Raw genomic sequence first — 14,768 nt, 5'->3', positions numbered from 1 at the left:
GCTACATAATATTTAAATCTTTATATTTCAATATTTAATCTTTTGGGGCAGAAACTCTTATATTTACCCTTAGCTTTAACATTTGTTATATCACTTAATGAATACATCATTTCATCATTTTTCTTTTAAACCTATCATAAAAAATACACAGTCTTATGGCAATTGGGTATGTTTCTGTTTGGCTTCCCACGGCTTGTTTAGTATTTTTTGTTAGTATTTCTTTTGTTTATATCATGAATTTTAGCCCATCACATATGCTGCTTGGTTATTTCTAGAATGCAAAGAACTCGACTTTTGCCTAGTGGCTTACTGTAGTTTCAGTGACGCTATTACATTTTGCCGATGGAATATCACAGTATTTCTGCATGTTAATTTTATCTTCCGGTTTCCATCATTTATATTTTTACAGCCTTAAGTCATGCATGAGTTGTAGCTTTCTTCTAGGACTTTGGCAGTGACAGGTTGTTTCTCTCTCTCTCTCTCTCTCTCTCTCTCTCTCTCTCTCTCTCTCTCTCTCTCTCTAAAAAGATGTTCTCAGTAACACATTACTCATGTGTGACCTACTTGATGCGCTGCGGTAAACGCCACTTGCCTAGTGATCTTACCCACAGGAAGGTGACCCACCAACCCAGTAAATGAGTCTATTTTAGGAAATGTCTAACAAATGCCTGACTTGCTGATGTGCTGGTTTTGAAAGATCTATAGAGAAGAAATGTGAAGTGTAGCATATCCATGTTAGAGAAGTAGATCAGCAATACATGGACTTGTGTCCAGTCTGAATTCTCTGTGCAAAATTAGCAAGACCTTGGATGTATAGTGTAACTCAATGCCTAAGCTGTACAATTTTACATTGAAAGATAAATGTTTGTTTAATAGTGTCCTACTTTAGAGATGCCCTTTCTAAAGAATTACTCTTTGTCTAGAGTACTGATTCCATTTTAGGGTTAGGAGCGTGGATATTTTCAGTCTCTTTGTGAGTAACCATTTGCATAAGGAAATCCGCAGTGGTTTGCAAAAAGTTATTTGGTGCCGATGTAAAATTCTAATTTATGTTATATTTGTGTCCTTTCTTAGGTATACACCTTTCTTATTTGTTGTGCTCCTTCATGCAAAAATATCTGATTTAATTAAATTATGCTGTGTGAATAATATAGGATTTTACCCCCTCAGAATTGGGAAACTATGGGGGCTAGAGAGATGGCTCAGCTGGTGGGATTGCTTCTTGTTCTTCTACAGGAAGAGCTCACAACTACTGCAGCTTCAGATCTAGAAATTCAGGATCCTCTCTGGCTCCTATGGGCAGCTGCACATATGTACACACGTATACACACAAGCATACACACATGCACCAATTTTAACAATTTAAATGTGAAGGATATTGAAGGTTATAGCTAAGCTAATTATTGTGGCACTGTATCTACAGGAATGTGTACTATCCTTTTAGCTAAACATTATAGTCACCTGAGCTATCTAGATATGGAGCATGGAGATGGCGGGGAGGGAGAAAGAGAGAGAAAGACAGAGAGAGAAACAGGCACACAGAGACAGAGAGAGCTATATTAATTAGTGGACTGTGAATCTGGAGTGAAAGAGATTTTTTAAAATTTTTTTTATTGTTTTTATTAAGCTATATGTCCCCCCCCCCCATGACATTTTACTCAGGAGATCTTGTCTTTTTCGCTTTTCTATGTAGATCCATGTATGTCTCTCTTAGGGTCCTCTTTGTTGTCTAGCTTCTCTTGAGGTTGTAGACTATAGGTTGTTTTTTCTTTGCTTTATGTCTAAAAGCCTCTTATGAGTGAGTACATATTATATTTGTCTTTCTGGGTCTGGGTTCCCTCCCTCCCTCCCTCAATGTGTGAAAGATATTCTATTCAGAGCTAGAGAAAGAGATGGCCAGAGCCCTGAGGATGACCCAGGATGGCTTCACAAGGTCCACCCCCACACCCCCCTGTCCTCCAATGATCATTGACCCATGCATCCTTCACAAATCTAAAGAACAAAGCTGGGGTGATCCTGCCTGACCCCTGCAAGGCTTAAGGTCACATGAACAAATACCCCCTTTCTCTGAGCTACTGGGTGGCCTCTAAAAGCTGGCCGTGTTTCCTGAGCTGCCTGTAGACTTCACTTTGCCATCTTTGATCAGTCATCTGGCACTGACCCCGTGGTTTTAAGAGTGTGGCTTCTTCCTGCTGTGCACAAAGAAAGCTGTGGAGAGGAGCTAGGACACATTGCCTTACTCCATAGATTAAATTCCGGAGTTGCTTTTTTAGGGCCTTTGGCCATGTGATATTTTACATAAATGCTCTTAAAGACAGGTCATTCTGTCTTCCTCCTTTGTATACTATTAGTTTCAAAAGCTCATAGCTGCTCCTTTTGCTTGTCAAAAGACAAGAGAAAGAAAGGACTCGAATTAGAAACACTGTGAAGATTTTTCTAATTCCTTGTCTTCTTATTTGTGCATGGGAATAGTCACTTTAGAATGCATTGGTGGCTGCCCTGTGTCCTGTGTATCCAGTTTGGGTTTCATAAGGCCATCTGCAAGCTGAAAGCCAACCAACCAAAAAGGAAAGCTCAGGGAAAGGTAACTTTTAATATCTTTCGTCTGGTCATTCCTCTGTGGCAGGAAAGCTCAGGGAAAGGTAACTTTTAATCTTTCTTCTGGTCATCCCTCTGTGGCAGGAAAGCTCAGGGAAAGGTAACTTTTAATCTTTCTTCTGGTCATCCCTCTGTGGCAACCACATGTAACAATTAGCCGTAGTCTTTGGTAGACGCACATCTCTGGGACTTGGACTGCCTATCTGGTATCTTAATAACTTGACATTTGTAGTGTGGAAGGAAACTTAAGAGAAAGAGCCCAGCACTGCTGCAAAGATTTTTAAGATGGAGCTTCAGTAGACTTGATTCTGGTTTATCCTAACTAAAAGAGAATCAGAAACTTCCCCTTGGCAGAAAGATGTTGGGACATGTGAGTGCCTGCCTCTTTCCAAGAGAATCCATAGTGGAAAGTGGTCCTTTGGTTGTTTTCATTCCTGCCTTCCCTTGAAGATGCTTCGATCTGACGCTCTAATATTACTGTGTCAGTAATGTAATCTGTAGCCATATATGAATACTAAGTTCTACAGAGGGGCTGTGAAATTGCCTTTTTACATAGTTTTAATATATATATATATGTATATATATACATATATATAAAATTTAGTCCCTGGAAAACAATTAACTATGTTTGAAGTAAACGGGAATATGAGGCTATTATTTCATTTGCAAAGTTTATGAAGTCCAAATATAGTGAAGAAATTCCAGTTCCCAATAAGATGAGATAAACATACTTCACTCTGACCCCGCCCACTGAATGCAGCGATGAAGCCTGGCTGGAATGCATGGAACTGCTATGTGCAGACTGTAAGAGATAAAGGAAAGAGCCCGTAATCTGAAGTTCCCCGAGGCTGGCGAAGAAAGAGTAAATCTGGTCCCCATCTCACTTCATTGTGCCCAAAAGAGAAAGTCTGTGCAAAGTCTCTGAAGACTCAACTGACTGAAACCACAACCCACAGAAAGGGATTGGCTGCCTGAGCCTCGCTGGGACAGTCACCTGGGGAAACCACAATGGACCGTTCTCTCACAGACCCACAGCCTCATAACATAACATTCCAAATGTCTGGCAGCCTGGGGAGAAATCCTGGGTTCAGATGGAGAAAGGAAGTCAAGAGAAACCAATACTGAGATTGGCACAGATGTTGTGGTTCTCTGGTAGACATCAAAGCAGCTGTTATAAAGGTGTTTGACAAACCAAGGAAGAAGACACTTTGAAACAGGTGGACAATGGAAGACCTCAGCCTATGCCTGGGGGAAGGATATATAGAACAGCAAAGTTTAAAATGAAGCACAGAAATACAAGAACTGAAAACTTAAAACCATTAAGACTTAGGATCCAAAGGGGCATGACGAAGAAGACAGTGGAACAATCTAAGGACAAAGAGAGAGATGTGGGGATGGGAGTACACTAAGCCTCCGGACCAGTGAAATAATGGCAGGGGAATAATGCTTCTGACGTTAGAGTTCCAGAAGAAAGAAGTCAAGCACAGCACTGGGGCTGTAAATAGGAGGAGGGGGGTGGGGTCTCTGAAACACGCCTGGTGATCCAAGATGCGCAATGTCACAAACAGAGTAAACCCAGAGAATTATGCGCTCAAGCAGATCCTTATCTAACTGCTGAAACCCAGGGACGAAAAAAGCCTTGAAGCAGAGGAAAACAGTTCCTTGCCTGCCAAGGAGCAATGATCTGGCTGCCCAAGGGATCTAAATCGTGGACACTATCAGCAGGTGACAATGATAATAACAGAAAATTATTTGATTGTCAACCCAGAGGCCTATATCCAGCAAAAACATTCTTCCGGAACTTTCGGATTTTCTCAGATGATTGAAAACTAAGAAAATCCAGGACACCCGATGTAAGAAAATTGCTGAACGCTGTTCTCCAGACAGGAGGAAATAATGCCAGGAGGAATGTGGACCGTATGAAGTGAAGGCAGAGAAGTAAAGGAAATACCGACTATCTGAAGAACGCTGCTGCTCTCATTTGGTCCTTCAAATACGCGTGATGGTTAGAGAGAAAATAAACTAGTGTTGCCTGGTGAGGTCTTCGGTGATGTGATATGCCATAAAAGCATAAAGGAGGGCAAAGGTACATACATGTTATGGTCTTTATATTCCAACTGAGTTAAGAACAATATATCTCAAGTGTGATGCCTGTATTATAATCTCAAGGTGAACCACTCAAAATCCACCAAATGGGACATAGAGTTAAAAACAAACAAACAAGCAAACAAAACACACATACACACTATAAAATGGATACTACAGAAAGGTACATGAAGCAAAAACAGGGCCATAAACAACAGAAGAAGAAAAGCAGAGAGAAGAAACAGTAAGATGTAAATGTTCTATACAGACCACTTAAAGGGCACATATCAAATAGATAGATACAGCCACACATTTCCAATGAAAACTTAATATCTGAGGTGAGACATCACTTACACAGCAAATTATGTAATAGAAAATGTGTAGTTCCCTATTTTTATTTTAACTACCTGCTAAAGTGATATTTTAATATATGGAGTTAAAGTATTAAAATTTCACTGTTCTTTATACTTTTAAAAACTCTAAATGCCAGAAAACTTCAAATTACTTATGTATTATGGATTCTACTTTTGGGTAGCAATGCCGTAAGGGAAGGGTTCTGCAACATAGTAAAAAGAAATGTCTCAAGGGCCAGGCAGGGGGACCAGGAGCTGCACAGTTTTGTTTCCTTTGATAATACATTAGGAGATTTGGAAGTTCTTTCAAGGCTTGATTCCCAGCACCAGGATCAAGTATACAGCTGTCAATCAATCTGGGCAGACAGAACACTTATGGCCACTAAACTATCAGCTTCACAGCACACACAGGTCCTGTGGCTCCGCCATGTCCACTGCTTTCTGCAGGGATGGAGCAGCTGTTCAGCTACAGAGGAAAAGAAGCAATGCTAAGTAACCATCTTACCTAGTGCCTCTCGCAAATCAGTAAGTTTTATTAACCAGGTCTAGAAGTGCTAAAGCCAGATTACTCTTTCTAAATAAATGAATATATATATTTGTATTTAAATACACACACACACACACACACACACACACACACACATATATATATATATATATATATATATATATATATATATATATATATGCGCACCATTATTCCAGTCTGGAATCAATAAATGGAAGTCCCCAGTTTACAAGCAAATGAACAATAAAATGCTTGGATAATTTTTATTACAAAGCAAAATTGTTCCATAACTTTGAACCAACATATAATATTGCTGAGTAGTAATAATTGTTATAGAACAACAAGCAGGCAAAAACAAAAGCAAACAGGACTAGCCCAGGAAAAGGCTGTGAGGTAGAGAATGGAGAGTAAGGTCTATGCACTATCTTCATCTAAGGCAGTTTTCCTTAACTGCGAAGGCTGGAGCTTTGTGGGAAGGGAAGTCATATTCACAACCTTTGGTTGATGGCCTGTCTAATTCTTAGCAGTCCAAGAACCATGGACATACTCTAAAGGTGGGCACACTCTCCTGGAATCTTCTCCCAACTGAAACTTGACATTCAGCTACGACCCACTCTGTTTTTCTCTCTGCCTAGAGTGTAAACTCTGTGAGCACAAGCCATCCGTTTTGCTCCTAGGACTGAAGGACATACTGCCTACTTGGCTCAGAGGTGCTCACAAATATGCTCAAATCAGATGAACAGGTGCCAAAACCTCGCCTCAGCTTAGCCTAGCGGGCGGGCTATGGGGAAGCATTTGGGACTCCTATGAACCAACCACTCTAAAGAATGCTCCCCTTTAGTGTGCCTGTTGAACCATTTACTGCATGGAGTGCAGATATATTTGTTGACTGAGGTCAGTCTGGCCAACAATCAGATTACAGATAGCAGGTGGTTCTAGTTACTAGGAGCATAAGGAATTGAAAGCTAACTGGAGCTGGGTGCTTCTTCTATTGGTCCTACAGTGAACTTCTGTGAGACCCAGAGTGTGGTGTGGCTCAAGGCCTCTGGCCTGAATGTTGCAAATTTGAATCATTCAGATTTTCTTCTCTATGCTAGTCTGGCCCTTGTGAACTTTAACAAACTTTGTATGTACAAAACGTCAGAATTCTGGGGGCTGGAGAGATGGCTCAGTGGTTAAGAGCGCTGTCTGCTCTTCCAGAGGTCCTGAGTTCAATTCCCAGCAACCACATGGTGGTTCACAACCATCTGTAGTGAGATCTGGCGCCCTCCTCTGGTGTGTGGGCATACATCGAGGCAGAATGTTGTATACATAATAAATAAATAAATCTTAAAAAAAAAAACTTCAGAATTCTACACAATTTTGAATGTGCTTTGCATCATTTCTACGGACAGGCATGAAGAGTTAGGGTAAGAGAAGAAATGGCCACCTTAGAGATTATAGAAATAATGTGTTCTCTTTTTTTCAGGTGAGATTTCCAGTGCCTGTTCCTTATTCCTGCTATGTGGTTGCTCTGTCCTATTTTGGCTTTCTGTTGCTATGATAAAACACTCACCAGAACCAGTTCAGTGAGGGAAGAGTTAATTTGACTTACAGATTACAGTCCATTGTCCAGGAAAAGCCAGGGAAGGAGCTCAGAACAGGAAGCCGGAGGCAGGAACTGCAGCAGGAACGTAGAGGGTGCCTCCTGGCTTACTTCTCCTGGCTATCTTTCTTACACAGGGCAGGCTCACTTGCCTAGGTATGGCACTGCCCGCAGTGGGCTGTGCACCACTGTTACCAGTTGCCAGTTAGGACAGTGCCTTGCCGATATAGCCATACACCAATCTAGACTGGTGTCAAGTTGACAGCTGTGGCACATTGCCCTGTAATTCTGAATATCAGTGGCCCCAACCTAGTCTCGCTTATATAAATTTAAAAATGTTTTCTGGAGGCTCTGGTAGGATCTAGAAAGTAGGCCTAGAACCTCCTTTCCTCTTCAAAGCCAGCTATAACTGGTTGGGAAGTCTGCACTCGTACCTCAGGAATGCCTACTCTCCTGCCTCTCTGTTCCATATAAAGAAGCCTTACAGTGATATCAAGCCCGCCCGATAATTCAGGATAATCTTATTTTAGCTCAGCCGAGTATCTGCCTCTCACGATGCCATTCTGTATAAGACAATCATGTCAGAGGTGGTGCTTTTTGTCCCTCCATTCTCTTCTCATTCTGCATTAGTTAGCTAGAGTTAATGGAAGGAGTTAGAACAAATAGCACCCTAGGATACCTAAAGTATTTCTATTCGATGGAGCCTGCCTAATTTTTAGCTGTTTGTTAGTTTTTAAAAAATATTTATTTTAAATTATGTGTACCTCTTTCAGGGTCTGTGAACTCAAGTGTAGGTGCCTTTGGAGGTCAGGGCATCCTGGAGCTTCAGGAAGTTAAGAGGCTTCTGACAGAGGTACTGGGAGTGGCTGTTGGGCACTCTGCAAGAGGAGTAAGTGCTCCTCACTGCCGAGCTGTCTCTCCAGCCTTCTAGCTGTTTTTTAAAGCTGGCAGCACGCTTTTTCTTAAACCCAGGATTGTGTTCCTGTGTGTAGAAAGACACGTCCTTATAAAGGATAAGGGATGTGTTACCTCATCTTAATTTTTAGATGCCTCAAATATTTTCCCGAGTTCAGGAGACAGTTTTTTCTTCCTCTGATGAGTAGGTGGTTGAAAGTTGTGCAATGCTGTTTTTCTGAATATAAAATCGTAGTGTCCTTGTGAACATGCTCATTAAAATAGAAACATTGGACTATCCTCATTTGCATTCCAGTCCACTCTTTTGAGTAGATTTTTATATCTGGTTCTTGCTATAATTATTTACATCTCGGGTGGAAATGCCACATCCATTTGCAGATTAATTATGCAATTATCAAAAGCCTGGAGAGAGATCTCAAAATTCACCGTTAACAACTAGAGAAAACACAGGAAACTGAGGAGCTAAAGCCGAGATTTCCTGAATGTCTTTCTACTAGGCCACAAGATTCATACATGCCTTTAGGTTGACAGCGCCATGTAAACTTCCCCTGATGAAGTGATTTGAAGGAAAAGACGTGAGTTAGGAGAGCTCAGTGCCCAAGCTCGGTGTCACATTTACTGAGATCTCTTCTGGGCCTTTCCATCACCCATGAATGCTAGCGAGTGCATCTTCCTCAGTGGCAGGACTTTGAAATGCAGTGAACACTCTGTTGTTGCCATATGCTGCAGCTTGTGAGGTGAGACTGTATCACTCCTTGGTCTGTGCAAATGGAGGTCCCCTGGAGTGGTACAGATCACCATGGCAAGCCTTCCCCTGGAGGCCTAGCAGCAGCAGAAGACCTGCGGCTCAGTAAGGCTCGCACACTGATTCACAATGCTTGTGTCCCATGTGACTAGATGCATGGTGGCAGGAACACAGGAGTACCTGACCTCTCCTAGGCTCTGCTGGGGTACCGGAAAAGACCTTTAGAGGGTAAGCCCTATCTGAACCAAGTCTGGAAGAATCAACAAGTGATGGCTAACAAGAAACAAAAGTGAATGATTTCCTTAACTAATCTAGCAGTCTAGGAAGAGAAATAAGAGCTGTGTGCAGAAGGATTGTGTACTGCAAGAATCATGGACACAGCCTCAAATTGTGTCTCCAGAATCCCTAGAGGACACCAAAATCAGTAGATGGTTAAAGACCTGAACATAAAATAACAGTTTCTGCATGTAAATGACTTACACCCTCCTGTATATTTGAAACCATCTCTAGGTTAAACATAACATCTAGTTCAATGGAAATGCTTTTGTCTTAGTTAGGGTTTCTATGGCTGTGAAGAGATGCCATGTCCACAGCAACTCTTAATAAGGGAAACATTTCATTGGGCCTGGCTTACAGTTTCAGAGGTTTAGTTCACTGTTGTCATAGTGGTTAGCATGGCCGCACACAGACAGACGAGGTGCTGGAGAAGGAGCAGAGAGTTCTACAACTGAATCAACAGGCCACAGGAAGAAAGAGTGACAATGACTTAAGTTCCTGGAATTTCAAAGCCTGCCCCCAGTGACACAGTTCCTCCAACAAGGCCACACCTCCTAATAGCACGACTCCCTATGAGCCTATGGGGCCACTGTCATTCAAATCATCACAGCTGTGGAAATAATTATTGTGCTACGTTATAGTGAGAGAGAGAGAGAGAGAGAGAGAGAGAGAGAGAGAGAGAGCGAGAGAGAGAGAGAGAGAGAGAGAGAGAGAGAGGCTGAAGTTATTGAATGTGGGCCCAGCCCACCCTTTTTAATATAACGTTTTAATCTGTAATTAGTTGAGTTCATGGCTGTGGAATCCAGAGCAGCAGGGGGCTCCCTTTGTGCCATTGTGACCCAAGTATGAGATTCGCCTGGCTATGTGGGGTGGGGGTGGGGGTACACAAAGAACATTGAACCTTTCTGTTCCCTGGTTCCCCATTTAGTAAAACAGTTGTTAAGAGTTTCAGATGAATTATCCTAAGTAAAATGTTTCAGACGGGGCCTAACAGAATAGCAGGCAGCACATGTTGGCAGGTGTTGTTGATGGGGTAATCACAATTGTATTATGCAGGGGTTAAAACAAATAAGCAAAGTCTGCACTGCCCATGCCAGTGAATGTTGGCATAATAGTGCTGATAAAGTTTTGTTTTGGGGGGTTTTTTTTTATGTGTTTTTTTTAAAGATACAAACTGAAGCTTTGTAGCTATATAAACTTTATTTCATCAGTTTTCCAAAGTTGATGAGACTCTTGTGAATCTGTTCACACAGAACCATCAGAGACAAGGAAGACAAATGCTCACAGGGGCACCATCAGCTGTAATGATGATGGCAAACCGGTATGATTTCTTCTTGTGCACTGGTAAACCTTGAGCTTGTGTGTAACATTCGGTGGCTTCTTATGGAGGGATGAGAGTGGGAGCGAATTCAGGTGAAGTGATGGAGGGCTGGTCTCATCAGGCGTGGCTGCCTCCCTGGCTCATCCCTGTTCCTCTACCCCCTGTTAGCTAGACACCATTTACTGCAAGCCTGGCTTTTGTCTGGGAATGCTGGTGACCACTGTGCATTTTTCCACTGTCTCCTTTTACGGACATCTCCTTTTTTGACTTTTCAATGTTCAGTTACTTGTTTGTAGTAAGCACTGTTTGGTTCCATCTTTTGCTTTAGCATGCAGGGCGTAGTGTGGCTTCCTAGTTTCTTGTGATTCTCTTTAAGGTGTTGGCTTCTCTTGGAGATATTTTAAGGTTTATTTTCATCTCAATAAGAAGTGGTCTCCGTAGCATTTATTTGTCTGTTGCTTTTGGAAGCTATTTTGTGGCGTGTTTCTGGGAATGGTAGGTAAGCCCACCACTGTGGGTGAATACACACATCTATTAATTATGTAAGACACCTTTCCATTTCCAAGTACCATCTTTCGCTAAACTGATTATTGTTTAATTTTGCTTTAGAGACAGGGTCTTACTGTGTAACCTGGCTAGCCTGGAACTCGCTATGGAGGGGGAGGGAGGGAGTGGAAGGAGGGTGAGAGAAAGAGGGAGAGACAGACAGAGACAGAGAGACAAGAAACAAAGTGAATGGTTTCCTTGGACAATCTAGCAGTCTAGGCAGAGAAACAGAGAGGGGCATGCGAAAACATCGTGCACTGCAGGAATTGTAGACACAGCCTCAAATTCATGGTTACATTGAAGACTAGAGTGTTACTTGTATGTTCCGCCAAAGGTTATAATGGTAGATAAATTTGCAAAAGTTTGTCAACTGTTGGCAGACCCCAAGAATTTACCCTAATTACTGTTGCGAAAGTTGAATCTTTTGTTCTCTCCTCTATTCCAAAGTCCTAGTCGCGTCTCTGAATTATAAACATGCAAATAGCCAGAAAGTTTGGTTTTATCTTTTAAATTGTAACCATCAGCATTCCTTTAGTGATTTTTATTAAAATGCTGAAGATTTAAAATATGATGCATGCATTTTAAATACAACTAGACTTTTGAAAAGTAAAAAAAAAAAAGCCATGCTACTACTCTGCCTTTGGGATATGCATTCTGGGAACTGTTTTTAAACATTTTAACCAAAGTGCTCTGATAGAATTACAGTTGCTGCTGGTTATCTTGAATTCACTTGCAGGTTGTTTGTTCTTACTGGTTTTCTTTTTCTTTTTTAAATGAAAAAGTGAGCATTCGCCATGTGTTGCTCTAAAGGAAATCAGTCACAATTGTTCACAACAAAAGGCATGTTTCAAAATGAAAGCTCTGAGCAAAACCACTCTGGGTTTTCGTACTTGCAGCAGGACAGATGTTGGCATTGTGATGAAGCAGAGTTTGCTTCTCTTTGGCGTCACTGTAATGGTCCATTCCCTGGAGCAGCTGGAGATGAGATTGTGTTGTACTGAAATGTTGATCAGATGCTTACACTGTAATGAGTGTTGACTGTGTTATACTCGACTCTGTGCTGTAACGAAACATACTCGGTCTGAATCTTTATTTGATGGCACGCGGAGAAAAATTGTTGTCCTCCTTTCTCTGGGTCAGAATAAATTTAAAGTAAAACTCTAAGCAACAGGACCAGAGATGTCCTTAAAAGTAGAAGGCATTCTTTACTATAATCCTGCAGCAAAATAGGACCTGAGATTTCGAGAAACAAATGTAATTTGTTTGGGCTATCTTGTATGCAGATAGATATTATGCAACCTTATAAGGTGATTTGATGACTTCCTCGGAAGGAATAATGGACACATTATAGAGTCAGTAATGTTTGAAAATGCACAATTTTAAAGAAAAGCTAAAAAAAGAGAGCCCTACTTTTTGTCATTACCTCTCAGAAGAATGGGAGTACCACAGTTGAAGCGAATGCAGTGAACATGCTCAGGTCTTCTTTGGGATGTCACTGCTATGGGCTTTCTCAAGGACTTTTACTAGGCTGTGGAGTGCTTATCTCTGACCTAGATATTCTGAACTAAGAAATTTAGTTTGAGAAAATAATTTGATTGGTAAGGGCCATTATATCAAATGCTGGGAATACTGTTTTTAAAAACATATAATTAAAGTGTGGTTCTTTTATCTATTAGATGCCTTGTAGCTATATAAAATGAGGCTTGCAAAGAGATATGGCATAATGATAACAAAATATGACTTTGTAGTCTCAGGTGAGTAAAGGAGGCACAGTGAGACTTGTGGTTATCTACTATACGATGTTATAACAAGTCCATGATATAGTCATACTTCACATACATTGAAATTGAAGGTATAAATCTTTGTTGATATAGAAAAGGTGTTCACAGTAGATAATATGGAAACTGCAATTTAGTGAGCATTGGATGTATAAAACAGACAGGCATGAATATAGATGAACACCCAGAGTGTTTCTGTGCCAATACCACAGGCAGTTATTTCTGAGTGGTGAGATTATTGGTAATTTTCATGTGTTACCTCCTGTGTGCTTTTAAATTTTTGTATAATTAACAAATATCTCACAGCCAAAGTCACCATGCAGGGGTACCAGAGGTCCTGCAGCAAGATTGGCTTCAATGCTGATACTATAGTCAAAGAGTGTTGATGGAGTCTTAGGCGGTGAGGGTTAGTCAAAACCACCAGTGGGCTGCAAGCATAGTGGACAATCCCCAGGGCACTTGGTTAAGTGGGGAAAAGCTTATAAATACACTGTGATTGTGCAGTGGACCAGAGGCATGCATATGGCGTTCGCATGGCCAGCTCCTGTTCGGGATGTTAAATCTGATGGAACCTGTACTGTAAGATAGGAGAACCATCTGACATGAACCACACACTGCATCATTAATGTTTTTGCAGTCGTCATTGTCCTGTAACCAACTAAATACATTGAGCTAGAGCCAGTAACTTAAGCCTTTGTGAGTGTATCCTTCCCTAAACCGAGTTACTTGGTAATGGGCTAGATAGCAAGTGTGCAATATGCTTCAAAGCTATCATCAACAGCAAAATCCTGAATATTATAAGCAAAAGTTGGCAGATTATCTCATTTAAAAATACCAAAAAGTCTCGTTTATATTAGCAAGAGTAAAAATAAACAAGAGTAGAAAAATTTTTTAAAAGGAGGGGGCTAAAAGCGCAGAAGGAAGGACTAAGTGGGAGAAGGAAAGAATGAGCCAGAATGAACCAGGGGATGGGTGGAGGGAGGAGTGGAAGACAACTGAGGACAAACATACCCATGCCTATGAAGAAGCCATGATGGAACCCATTACTCTGTACACTGTCTACACAATTCATTTTTAATCAAAGGAAAACTAGGGTAGGAATGTAGCTCAGTGAGTATGCCCAGCATGCTCAAGGCCCAGGTCTCTGGACTTCAGGAAGAAGAGAAGTCACCAAAAATACTGTGAGCTACCATGTAAACCACTGTGGGGATACCTAGTGGTCAGTGTGTCTAGAAAAACCTAGTGGTCAGTGTGTCTAGAACCATTTTCTTTATCAAAGTGACTTCCAAAAGAGAGTAGCCATGAAGGAAATGAAATGGTTATCAAGAGGTAACCATTGAACTCAAAAGGAAAGACCCAAGTGGTTTAATAAATGCCCCGATGCTGATATTAAGGAAGGCAGTGTCACTGCTTATAGAAGAAGTCTTTGAGTCACGGGGAATAAACTCCTAGAACCTTCCCACAAAAGTCAGTGAGTGGTCATGTGACTATTTCACCTTTTCAAATATAGTTTTTATGAATAATTTTGAGAATTTCATGCATATATACACTATATTTTGATCATATTCATTATCCACTCTAGCCTCTAGCTCATTCCTGGTCCATTCTCACTCCCAACTCTGCATCCCCCTTTCTTAAATGGCACACCTAGTCCAGTTTGTGCTACCTGTAAACTCACAGGTGTGGAGCCATCCACCAGAGCTTAGGTGATTTACCAGGACCATGCCCTTAAAAAAAAAAAAACCCGGCTCCTCCTTTCTCAGAAGCCATCATTGTCAATAGTTCCTCAGTGAGGGACAGAGGCTCTGAGCTGCTCCCTGTTCCACGTGGGAATGTTAATGGGTCTTGTACACGTCCTGTGCAGGCAGCCACAGCTGGTGTGAGTGCTTGGGTGCAGTGGTCCTGTCATCACCAGAAGACACTGTTTGACTTCAGCCCCCACCCCCGCCACCTCTGTCTCTGATATTCATTCATTCTGCCCCTCCTCGATGATCCCTGAACCTTGGGAGATAGATGTGTGATATAGAAGTCCCACTTGTGACCGAGCACTCCACAGAC

General features: G+C 41.5%; 1 protein-coding gene and 1 pseudogene across 2 annotated transcripts in view; both read left to right on the top strand.

The window, feature by feature from the left end:
* The window catches only part of Pip5k1b (phosphatidylinositol-4-phosphate 5-kinase type 1 beta), a 250,636-nt gene that overhangs the window by 45,991 nt on the left and 189,877 nt on the right, over positions 1–14,768 (top strand). The gene's annotated exons all lie outside the window — the stretch shown is intronic.
* On the top strand, positions 13,028–13,364 carry LOC142851152 (dynein light chain Tctex-type 3 pseudogene; annotated as a pseudogene).

This window comes from Microtus pennsylvanicus, chromosome 5, assembly GCF_037038515.1.
Source record: "Microtus pennsylvanicus isolate mMicPen1 chromosome 5, mMicPen1.hap1, whole genome shotgun sequence".
Lineage (NCBI taxonomy): Eukaryota > Metazoa > Chordata > Mammalia > Rodentia > Cricetidae > Microtus > Microtus pennsylvanicus.
Note: the sequence above shows the minus strand (reverse complement) of the source record. Positions and strands in the feature narration are given on the sequence as shown.